Below are 9747 nucleotides of genomic sequence, written 5' to 3' on the forward strand. Positions count from 1 at the left end.
AGGAGGGGGCGGGGAGGCGAGGAGGGACACAGGAGGCGGGGCGGCGCTGCTCTAGGTTCGTAAAGCAGCGCGAGGAGGTGGCGCGGCGTCCGACGGGAAGACCTGCGCGACATGTGGCCAAAGGGGTGGGGCCTGGGCTGTCGCGAAACCCCACACGCTTTACGTAGGGCTACGCGCGGACGAGGGGCAGGGTCTGAGCCCGGGGCGGAGTCTCCTGATCCGCAGACTTCCGGCCGGTGCGGAAGGGGCGGGGCCGCGCTTGCAGGTTCCACCTCTCTGGCACCGAATGGCAGCTGGCTGGAACCCAGAATGGGCGTGCCTCAATTGGTTTCCTGAAAGGGAAGATTTTGAGTTTCTTTGTAAATCGCTTTTTGTTAAAGCAAAACAAACCCAGTATTCTGCTTAAGGATGGTTTTAATTGGGCATGTTTAGAAGGAATAAGTAACAAATATTGAACACTTAACTTGCCACGGGCTTTTATCTCTTTTAATACTTCATTTTACTGACTAAATTAAGTCAAATTCAGGCCCTTAGGATTTCACAGCCGAGTGCTATCCATGCTTCCTCTAGCTAATGCTATATTTTTATCATAGATTGTAGTTAATTCAATGAACATTTTCATTGAGCGCTTACCATGTGTCAGGCACTGTTGTTGGCGTTTTGGGTACAACGGAGAACAAAACTGCTCCAAAGGATGTTACAGTTCAGTGAGGGAAAGACAGACAAGAAGCAGTGAATAAATAAAATATTAGAAATGATAAGCACTCTGCAGGTAATTAAGGTGACTTAATAAAAGTGATTTTGTGCAACTTTAGATTGCATGGTCAGGGAAGTCCTCTGAGGAAGTGACATGTAAACTGAGATCTGAATTACAAAGAGCCAGACCGGTGAAGAGCTTTAGCAGAAGGTAGAGGATGCACTACCAGATCAAATGCTCCAGGGCAGGAACATGTTGGCAAGTGGAGGAATTTAAAAGCTGGTAGCTGGAGTTTGGTGAGGGAGTGGGGAGAGTCGTACAAGATGAGGTTTGAGAAATAGGTAGGGGTTGGATCATGTGAGGCTCTGTGAACCAGGTTTAGGAGTTTGGATTTTATTCCAAGTGGGTTGGGAAAAGCATGGAAAGATTTTATGCAAGGGAATGTCATGACTTGAATAAAATTTGGAAAAGGATTATTTAGTATTTTGATGTGGGTGGTGCTTACATAAGTGTATATTTATGTACGTCAGGTTGTACACTTAAGGGTTGTGCACTTTACTGTATAGAAGTCATACTTTAAGCAAGGACAACCAGATTACTCAGTTTACTGAATGGAGAGTGGATTATACACATGCACTAATGAAAGAGAAAGACCAGTTGAAAGGTTCTTGCTCCCAGGACCTCATAATGACTTTTCATGGACTCTAGGTACTTTTGCCTTCATAGGCCCTTTTCTCCAAAAAACAGTATTAAAAATTATATTTTATGATTGTCCTGGTATAAAGACCAATATATTAATATTATACATTTTCTTTGACCTAAACATTTCTTTTTTAAAAAATATTTATTTATTTATTTTTATTACTATATTTTTTTGGCTGCTCCGGGTCTTAGTTGCAACATGCGGAATCTTCATTGCTGTGTGCGGCATCTTTTTTTTTTTTTAGTTGCGGCATGCAGGATCTAGTTCCCCGACCAGGGATCGAACCCAGGCCCCCTATATTGGGAGCATGTAGTCTTAACCACTGGACCATGAGGGAAGTTCCTATTTGTTTCTTATAATTTAAAAATAAACTAAAATGTTTTTGTGGGCCCCTTAAAGTATGGTGGGGCCCAGGCATTGTGCCTGCTGTGCCTACTGGATAAGTCAACCCTGGTGTAATCCTGATGAGAGAAGTTGGTGTTTTAGGCATGAATGAAGAGATGGAAAGGGCTAGATGTAGACATATTTTGGAAGTGGACTTCATGATGATTAGATGTGAAGGGCACAGGAGAGGGAACTCTCCCAACTTTTTGGCATGAACACTTGGGTGGTGCCATTTACTTAGTCTCTGTCTCAGAAAGTCAGGAGGGAATACTGTAAAGAAGAGAGCCTGAATTCTAGTGTTGACTCTGCCCAAGTCTCTGGCTGGTCATTGAAGCATGAATGCATGAACTGTTCAGCTGAGGAAAGCAAAAAAAAAAAAAAAGAATTGAACTGAGATCTGAGCTGCTGTCTACCTCATGTGAGAGAGAGAGTTTGTAGTTTGTGTCCAACCAATTTAATTGCTTGCTAAAATGAAAACATGAACATTTTTGGAGGATGCCTTAGTTCCTTATTCCTGCTGTAGGAAACTTCCACAAATTTAGGGGCTTAGAAAAACACACATTTATTCTTTTACGATTCTGGGTCAGAAGTCTGAAATGGGTTTCACTGAGCTAAAATAAAAGTGTTGACAGGACTGCGTTCCTTCTGGAGGCTCTATGCGAGATTCTGTTTCCTTGCCTTTTCTACTTTTTGTATAAATGCCCATGTTCCTTGACTCATGGTCCCCTTTCTACATTTTCAAAGCCAGAAACATTGGGTTGAATCCTTCTTGTATTGATCACTTTGACTCTGGCTTTTCTTCCTGCTACCCTCTTTCACTATTAAGGACCCCTGTGATACATTGGGCCCACCTGGATAATCCAGTATAATCTTCCTATTTTAAGGTCATCCAGTTTGCAACTGTAATTCCATCTGCAGCCTTAATTCCCTTTTGCTGTATAATATAACATATTCACAGGTTCCAGAAGTTTGGATGTTGTCATCTTTGAGAGGGCCATTATTCTACTTGCCACAGAGGGATATAACAGAATCTAGAGTCTTCAAAACATAACATTCACGATGTATAGGATACAGTCAAAATTATTCAACATGTGAAGAACATGGAAAACGTGACCCATTCTGGAGGGAAAAGACAACCGAGGCCAACTTTGAGATGAGCCATATGTTGAAATGATCAGACAATGACTTTAATGCAGCTATTATAACTGTGCTTGTTGAGTTAAAGTAAAATATACTTGTAATGAATGAAAAGGTAGGAAATTTCAGCAGAGAAATAGAAAATATGAAAAGAACCAAATGGAAATTTTCAAATTGAAAAATACAATATCTGAAATAAATTTCATGGTTGAGATTAAGAGTGGAAGAGAGATGATAGGAAAGAGTCTCTATACTTGAAGGTAGATCAACAGAAATGATCAAATCTGAAGAGAGGGAAGAAAAGATTGGAAAAAAAAAAAGTGAACAGAGCCTCAGGGACCTGTGGACCATATCAAAAGATAGAACATGTTACTGAAGTCTCAAAAGGAGAGGAGAGAAAGAGATAGGATAGTAAATATTTGAAGAAATAATACCCTTAAACTGTAGATTTGGTTAACCACATTTGGTTAAGATTTGGGAAGCTCAGCAAACCCTGAACAGTGTAAATATAAAGAAAACTGCATTGGCTTATCATAGTCAAAATGCTGAAAACCAATGATAGCAAGAAAATCTTGAAAGCATTCAGAAAAAAAGTGACATGATATACAGGGGAACAATAATTTGAATGGTGATGGGCTTCCCATGAACTATAGAGTCCTGAAAGCAGGGAAACAAGATTCTTAGAGTGCCAGAAGAAGAAAGCTGAGGGGAAATGACACCAGAGGAAATCCAGATCTTCAGGAAAGAATGGAGAGTATCAGAAATCGTAAATTGCTGCATAAATATAGAAGACTTTTTTCTCTTTTAATTTTTAAAAAATGCATCTGATTGTTAAAAGCAAATTTTAGAACATTGTGTTGTGGGATTTATGATGTATTTACGTGTAATGTGTATATTACAACTATAGCATAAAGGGTGATGGTCCTTCTGTCTGAAGAGATTCAATATTAACTCTAAGTAGGCTATGACAGGTTAAGGATAGATATTCTAAGCCTTAGAATGAGAACTTTAAAAATAATGCAGGGCTTCCCTGGTGGCGCAGTGGTTGAGAGTCCGCCTGCCGATGCAGGGGACGCGGGTTCGTGCCCCGGTCTGGGAAGATCCCACATGCTGCGGAGCGGCTGGGCCCGTGGGCCATGGCCGCTGAGCCTGCGCATCCGGAGCCTGTGCTCCGCAACGGGAGAGGCCACAGCAGTGAGAGGCCCGCGTACCGCAAAAAAAAAAAAAAAAAAAAAAAAAAAATAATGCAGAGGGTTTCCCTGGTGGCACAGTGGTTAGGAATCCACCTGCCAACGCAGGGAACACGGGTTTGAGCCCTGGTCTGGAAGATCCCACATGCTGCGGAGCAACTAAGCCCATGCACCACAACTACTGAGCCTGCGCTCTAGAGCCTGTGCTCTGCAACAAGAGGAGCCACTGCAATGAGAAGCCCATGCACCGCAACAAAGAGTAGCCCCTGCTCACTGCAACTAGAGAAAGCCCACGCACAGCAACGAAGACCCAATGCAGCAAAAAAAAAAAAAAAAAAAAAAAATGCAGAGAAGTAATACACTACCAAATGTAAAATGGATAGCTAGTGGGAAGCAGCCATATAGCACAGGGAGATCAGCTCAGTGCTTTGTGTCCACCTAGAGGGGTGGGATAGGGAGGGAGGGAGGGAGCCGCAAGAGGGAGGAGATATGGCGATATATGTATATGTATAGCTGGTTCACTTTGTTATATAGCAGAAACTAACACACCATTGTAAAGCAATTATACTCCAATTAAACAAAAAAGGAAAAAAAAAGAATGGGTTAGTTGGAAACCTTTAGGGTTTCACAATTGATGGGATGCTTGTGTAAACTCTGATAGTGTGCCTAAAGTCAATAAAACTTACTTAAATAACTTAAACAGAGACTAGGATTTGGAAATATAAACATCAAGGTTTTATTAGTCGTGGTATCTGGATACATGAAAATATCTGGAGGCATGTGATTTTCCTATGACTTTTTTTCACTTCATTGTATCTTAATTATTCTGTAGTAAGTATTGCATTTATAATAAGGAAAACTAGAATTAATCTAAAAATAAAATTTACTGTAAAAGGAAAATGAGTAGGTTTGGGGGCTCTCAGTGATTAAAAATGAAAATTCATTATAAACCAATTATTTTACTTCTGCTGGTTTGCTATGTTTTAATTTTATGCTTAGCTGTGAAAAACAGTTTGTTCTAATTAATTCCTCTTGCTGGACATTTAATTTTACTTCCCAATTAAACCCATATTATTGGAAAAAAAATAATGCAAAGAAGTATAGCTAAAAATCCAATAAATTAATTAATGTGGGATTTAAAAAGTTATTTAATCCAAAAGAAGGCAGAAAAGGAGGAACAAATGATAATAATTTTAAAAACCAGAGGGGAAAAATAAGATATATAAAGCAAGCACTTTAAAGGGACAGCACATAAATTATCCTACTGAATAACGTTTTACATGGGGATTCGTAATTTCTAGAGCCTAGTAGTGCAGGTTCTTGTTGCAGCTCTGTTCCTACTCAGCTCTGCAGAACAAGGGTAAACAGAAAAACGCAATGCAAGGGGAAGTAAAGTGGATAGAATATAGAAGAGTATTCTTGACTATGAGGAATTTGAAATATGCAATGGCTGGAGCACAAGAACATTGGTTAACTGCTTAACCAACCCAGCTGAGCTCTAGTTCAAAAGCTTTATCCTTAACTTCATCGTGTACTATGTAAATTATTTTTGCAACTTCTTTAACAACATCACGGCAGGTCATTTCTTTCATCTGAAGCTTTTCAATTTCTGTCTTCGCAGCTTGCCTGGCTTTGCCAATGGCACAGCCCCAATAACCATATGAAACACCCGATGAGTCAATCATGTAGAGTTGTGCACCATCATCACACTGTAAGACCCTAAACAAGAAACTGCAGCCAAAAGGTCTAACAGCACTGTAGAGTGTATAGGCATGTACATACATGGCCACTCTGTCTGCAAGATGTTTTAGTGGAAGGTTATATCCAAAGTTAGATCTAAAGTTGGAAGCCTCTTCTCTTGCAATGTGTGCTAAAGAACGAGCATCTGCCAACAAACCTGCTACTGCCATTCAGACATGCCGATCAACATTAAAAAGTCGTTTGTTAGGACCTTCTTCATAAAGTTTAGAAAGGACTAATTTTTCTACCCCAAAGACAATGCCATCTTTACATCTGATTCCAGTAGCTGTACTACTATTTTCCCCAGCCTTCATAGCATACTCAACTTGAAAAACTCTTCCATCAGGAGAGAATGTAGAGGCTGACAGGTCATACCTGGTGCCGATTGAGCTCATCGTGCTAAAACCACTGGGAAACCTAGGGCTTCAGGGTGTAAAGAGATCCCCCTCACCCTGTTCTCTTTCTGCTTGAGGAGTGTGGGTGGGCTTTTTCTTGCCCAGATCCAACCTCTGACACCAAAGATGCCATAGTTCCACTTCCTGAGTTAGAGATTGTTAATCAAAGGAGGGGCAGGTGAGGGCTTTGGCTAGAGATTTGCCATGTAGTGTTTCAAACTCAAACCCAACTCTGGACTTAGGCAAGAGAGCAGTCGGGTTGCTCATCAGGACGGGCTTGTTTGACAGCAGCAGGCCCAAGTTCTTCTTCTTTTCCTTCTCACTTACCAGTTCAAACTTTTTAATGCTGAAGTGTGTTTGAGAAACAGCTAAAGGCCTGATCCCTGCCCCTGAGGAGTTTACAAATCTGTAGTTAATTGTGTGCTCTTGACAGGTATTGATAAGAATATAATTCAGCTGATTAATGTTTTTATGGTATGTCAGTGGAGAAATGAATAGTGAAATATTCTCTAACAGACAAACCAAAGGTAAATGCAACAGCAGAAGGAGCTAGGGATGAACCTGTCACAGATCCTGGTCGAGTTATACTCTTTTCCACATTGACCTTGCCTTGCCTTCCCTGGGACAATCTCCTCCACCTTCTCTTTCCTTCTCCAAGTCTTGCCCATCCTTCAAGGACTGGTTAGACCACTGCTCCTCCAAGAAGCCTTCCTGGATGACTCCAGACTCCATTAACCTGTTTTGAACACCAGGATTAATAACCTTTGCCACACAGTTTAGAGCTTAATGATGTACTTAAACCCTTTGCTGCTGTTTTGTGTGATTTTGCAACTAAATGATAACTCTTTTGAATAATAATAATAGTAACAACATTAAAGCAGCTAATATTTATTAAGCATTTATTATGAGCTTGGTACTTTGCTAATATTGGGGTGGCCAAAAAGTTCATTCGGGCTTTTCTGTAACATGAAAAACCCAAATGAACTTTTGGGCCAACCCAATATATCTATCTATTTGATCTAATTTGATCTGCCCAACAACCCTATGGGGAAGTTCTATGATTATTACCATTTTACAGTTGAGGAAGCTGTGTTGTAGGATAATTTTCAAAAAGGTAAAATCATGACTCACACAAACATGAAGTGAACACATATCAAAGATTTTACTTAACTCAATAATTAAAGAGAAAAACCTGCAATTTGTTAAAACCAACTGGAAGGAGAATCTGAAGAGCAGACATTTATAGGCAATCAGGATTGCTGAAATGAAGTTGCTAATATGTTCAAAACTGGTTAATATTCTATGTGTACTAAAATTTGAAATCATCTTTTCTACTGGGCAGAAGCCAATTTTATTTTATTTTAAAATTTATTTTATTATTATTTTTTTGAATGACTATTTAGCAGAGGGAGGAGATGGCCACTCTGGAAAGGACTGGTCTTCCGGCATGCGAGGCAGTAGAAGAGTCTGGCTATTAAAGGACTGGAGTAACAGAGCTTCTATCATTCAGCCTGGACCTCTATCAATGCTGAGCAGCAGTAGCAATGGTGTTTTCTCTACAGCTGCCCCGGTTGGGCCTTTCCCCTGGATATTTAGCCATGGAGCATGTCTCACTGGCCCTCTTAGAAATCTGTGAGCTACTTAAAAGCCCTTAACAAGTTTGTTTTCTCTTTTTAAAAAAAATTTATTTATTTTATTTACTTATTTTTGGCTGCGTTGGGTCTTCGTTGCTGCACGCAGGCTTTCTCTAGTTGCGGTGAGCAGGGGCTACTCTTCGTTGCGGTGCGCGGGCTTCTCATCGCCATGGCTTCTCTTGTGGAGCACGGGCTCTAGGCACGCGGGCTTCAGCAGTTGTGGCACGCGGGCTCAGTAGTTGTGGCTCGTGGGCTCCAGAGTGCAGGCTCAGTAGTTGTGGTGCACGGGCTTAGTTGCTCCACGGCATGTGGGATCTTCCTGGACCACGGCTCGAACTCGTGTCCCCTGCATTGGCAGGCGGATTCTTTTTTGTGTGTGTGTGTGGTACCGGGCCTCTCACTGTTGTGGCCTCTCCCGTTGCGGAGCACAGGCTTCGGACGTGCAGGCTCAGTGGCCATGGCTGACGGGCCTAGCCGCTCTGCAGCATGTGGGATCTTCCCGGTCCGGGGCACGAACCCATGTCCCCTGCATCGGCAGGCGGACTCTCAACCACTGCGCCACCAGGGAAGCCCTAAAAATATTATTATTATTCAAATTCAGTGTAACATTTCATGTATGACCTGAAGTTTATACTTACCAAGCAAAAATATCATACCTTGCAGTTTGCAGTCATTATTTTTAATCTTAAACACAAGTATAAGTTGGAAATGTCCTCATAGAGTGGCAGAGTTGGAGTTAACCAAGGGCTATTTCTTTATAATCACCGTGTGTGGTCGTTGTCTATTTCCCATCTACTATTTAAACCCTGGAAGGTGTATTATCACAAAGGCTGGCTGGGCAAGGGCTTGGACAATTCTGAACTGTTACAAACTTCTCACCAAATGAACAGGTATTATTGTTGAAAACACTGGGTATCCACTGCATAGAGAATACCATGTTCATTGAAAGATAAGTAATGAAAGTGTGTTCATTTGAAGCTTACACATTTATTTTCAAAACTCAACAGTCATCACGGCAATTGTTTAGCACTTAGACCAACAAAAGATTTCCTTATGGAATATTTTATCATTGACCCTATTTATTTTTTATTTTTTGGCCACGCCACTCAGCTTGCAGGTTCTTAGTTCTTGGACCAGGGATGGAACCCAGGGCCCCGGCAGTGAGAGTGCCGAGTCCTAACCACTGGACCGCCAGGGAATTCCCTCACTGACCTTGTTTAGAATTGTGTATGCATGGGACTTCCCCTGCGGTCCAGTGGTTAACAATCTGCACTTCCACTGCAGGGGGAGCAGGCTTGATCCCTGGTTGGGGAACTAAGATCCCGCATGCCTCACACTGTGAGGCCAAAAAAAAAAAAAGAATTGTCTACGCATGAAGATAATAAAAACAGACTTTTAGTCAGTTTTATTGTTTTTAAATTCTCTGCTGACAACGATCCCCCTTGTTGCCTAACTCAGGGTGGACTACTCCCACAGCCCTGCCCTTCTTACAATGTCCTTGTTAAAGATCAAATGAGGGGCTTCCCTGGTGGCGCAGTGGTTAAGAATCTGCCTGCTAATGCAGGGGACACGGGTTCGAGCCCTGGTCTGGGAGGATCCCACATGCCGCAGAGCAACTAAGCCCGTGTGCCACAACTACTGAGCCTGCGCATCTGGAGCCTGTGCTCCGCAACAGGAGGGGCCGCGACAGTGAGACTCCCGCGCACCGCGATGAAGAGTGGCCCCCGCTCGCCGCAACTAGAGAAAGCCCTCGCACAGAAACGAAGACCCAACACAGCCATAAATAAATAAATAAATAAATAATAAATTAAAAAAAAAAAAAAAAAAGATCAAATGAGATAGTATCTTCCCGGGTCTCAAATTCAAA

At 41.7% G+C, this 9747-nt stretch overlaps 1 pseudogene across 1 annotated transcript; it reads right to left on the minus strand.

Annotated features, from left to right (window-relative positions):
- Window positions 1-5586: 5586 nt before the first annotated feature.
- LOC308625288 (proteasome subunit alpha type-3-like) lies at window positions 5587-6252 on the minus strand (annotated as a pseudogene). The gene has a single exon. The product of its transcript is annotated as a proteasome subunit alpha type-3-like (transcript).
- Between the last annotated feature and the right edge of the window lie 3495 nt (window positions 6253-9747).

This window comes from Mesoplodon bidens (genome assembly GCF_964165515.1).
Source record: "Mesoplodon bidens genome assembly, chromosome: 11".
In the NCBI taxonomy this organism is placed as follows: Eukaryota; Metazoa; Chordata; class Mammalia; order Artiodactyla; family Ziphiidae; genus Mesoplodon; species Mesoplodon bidens.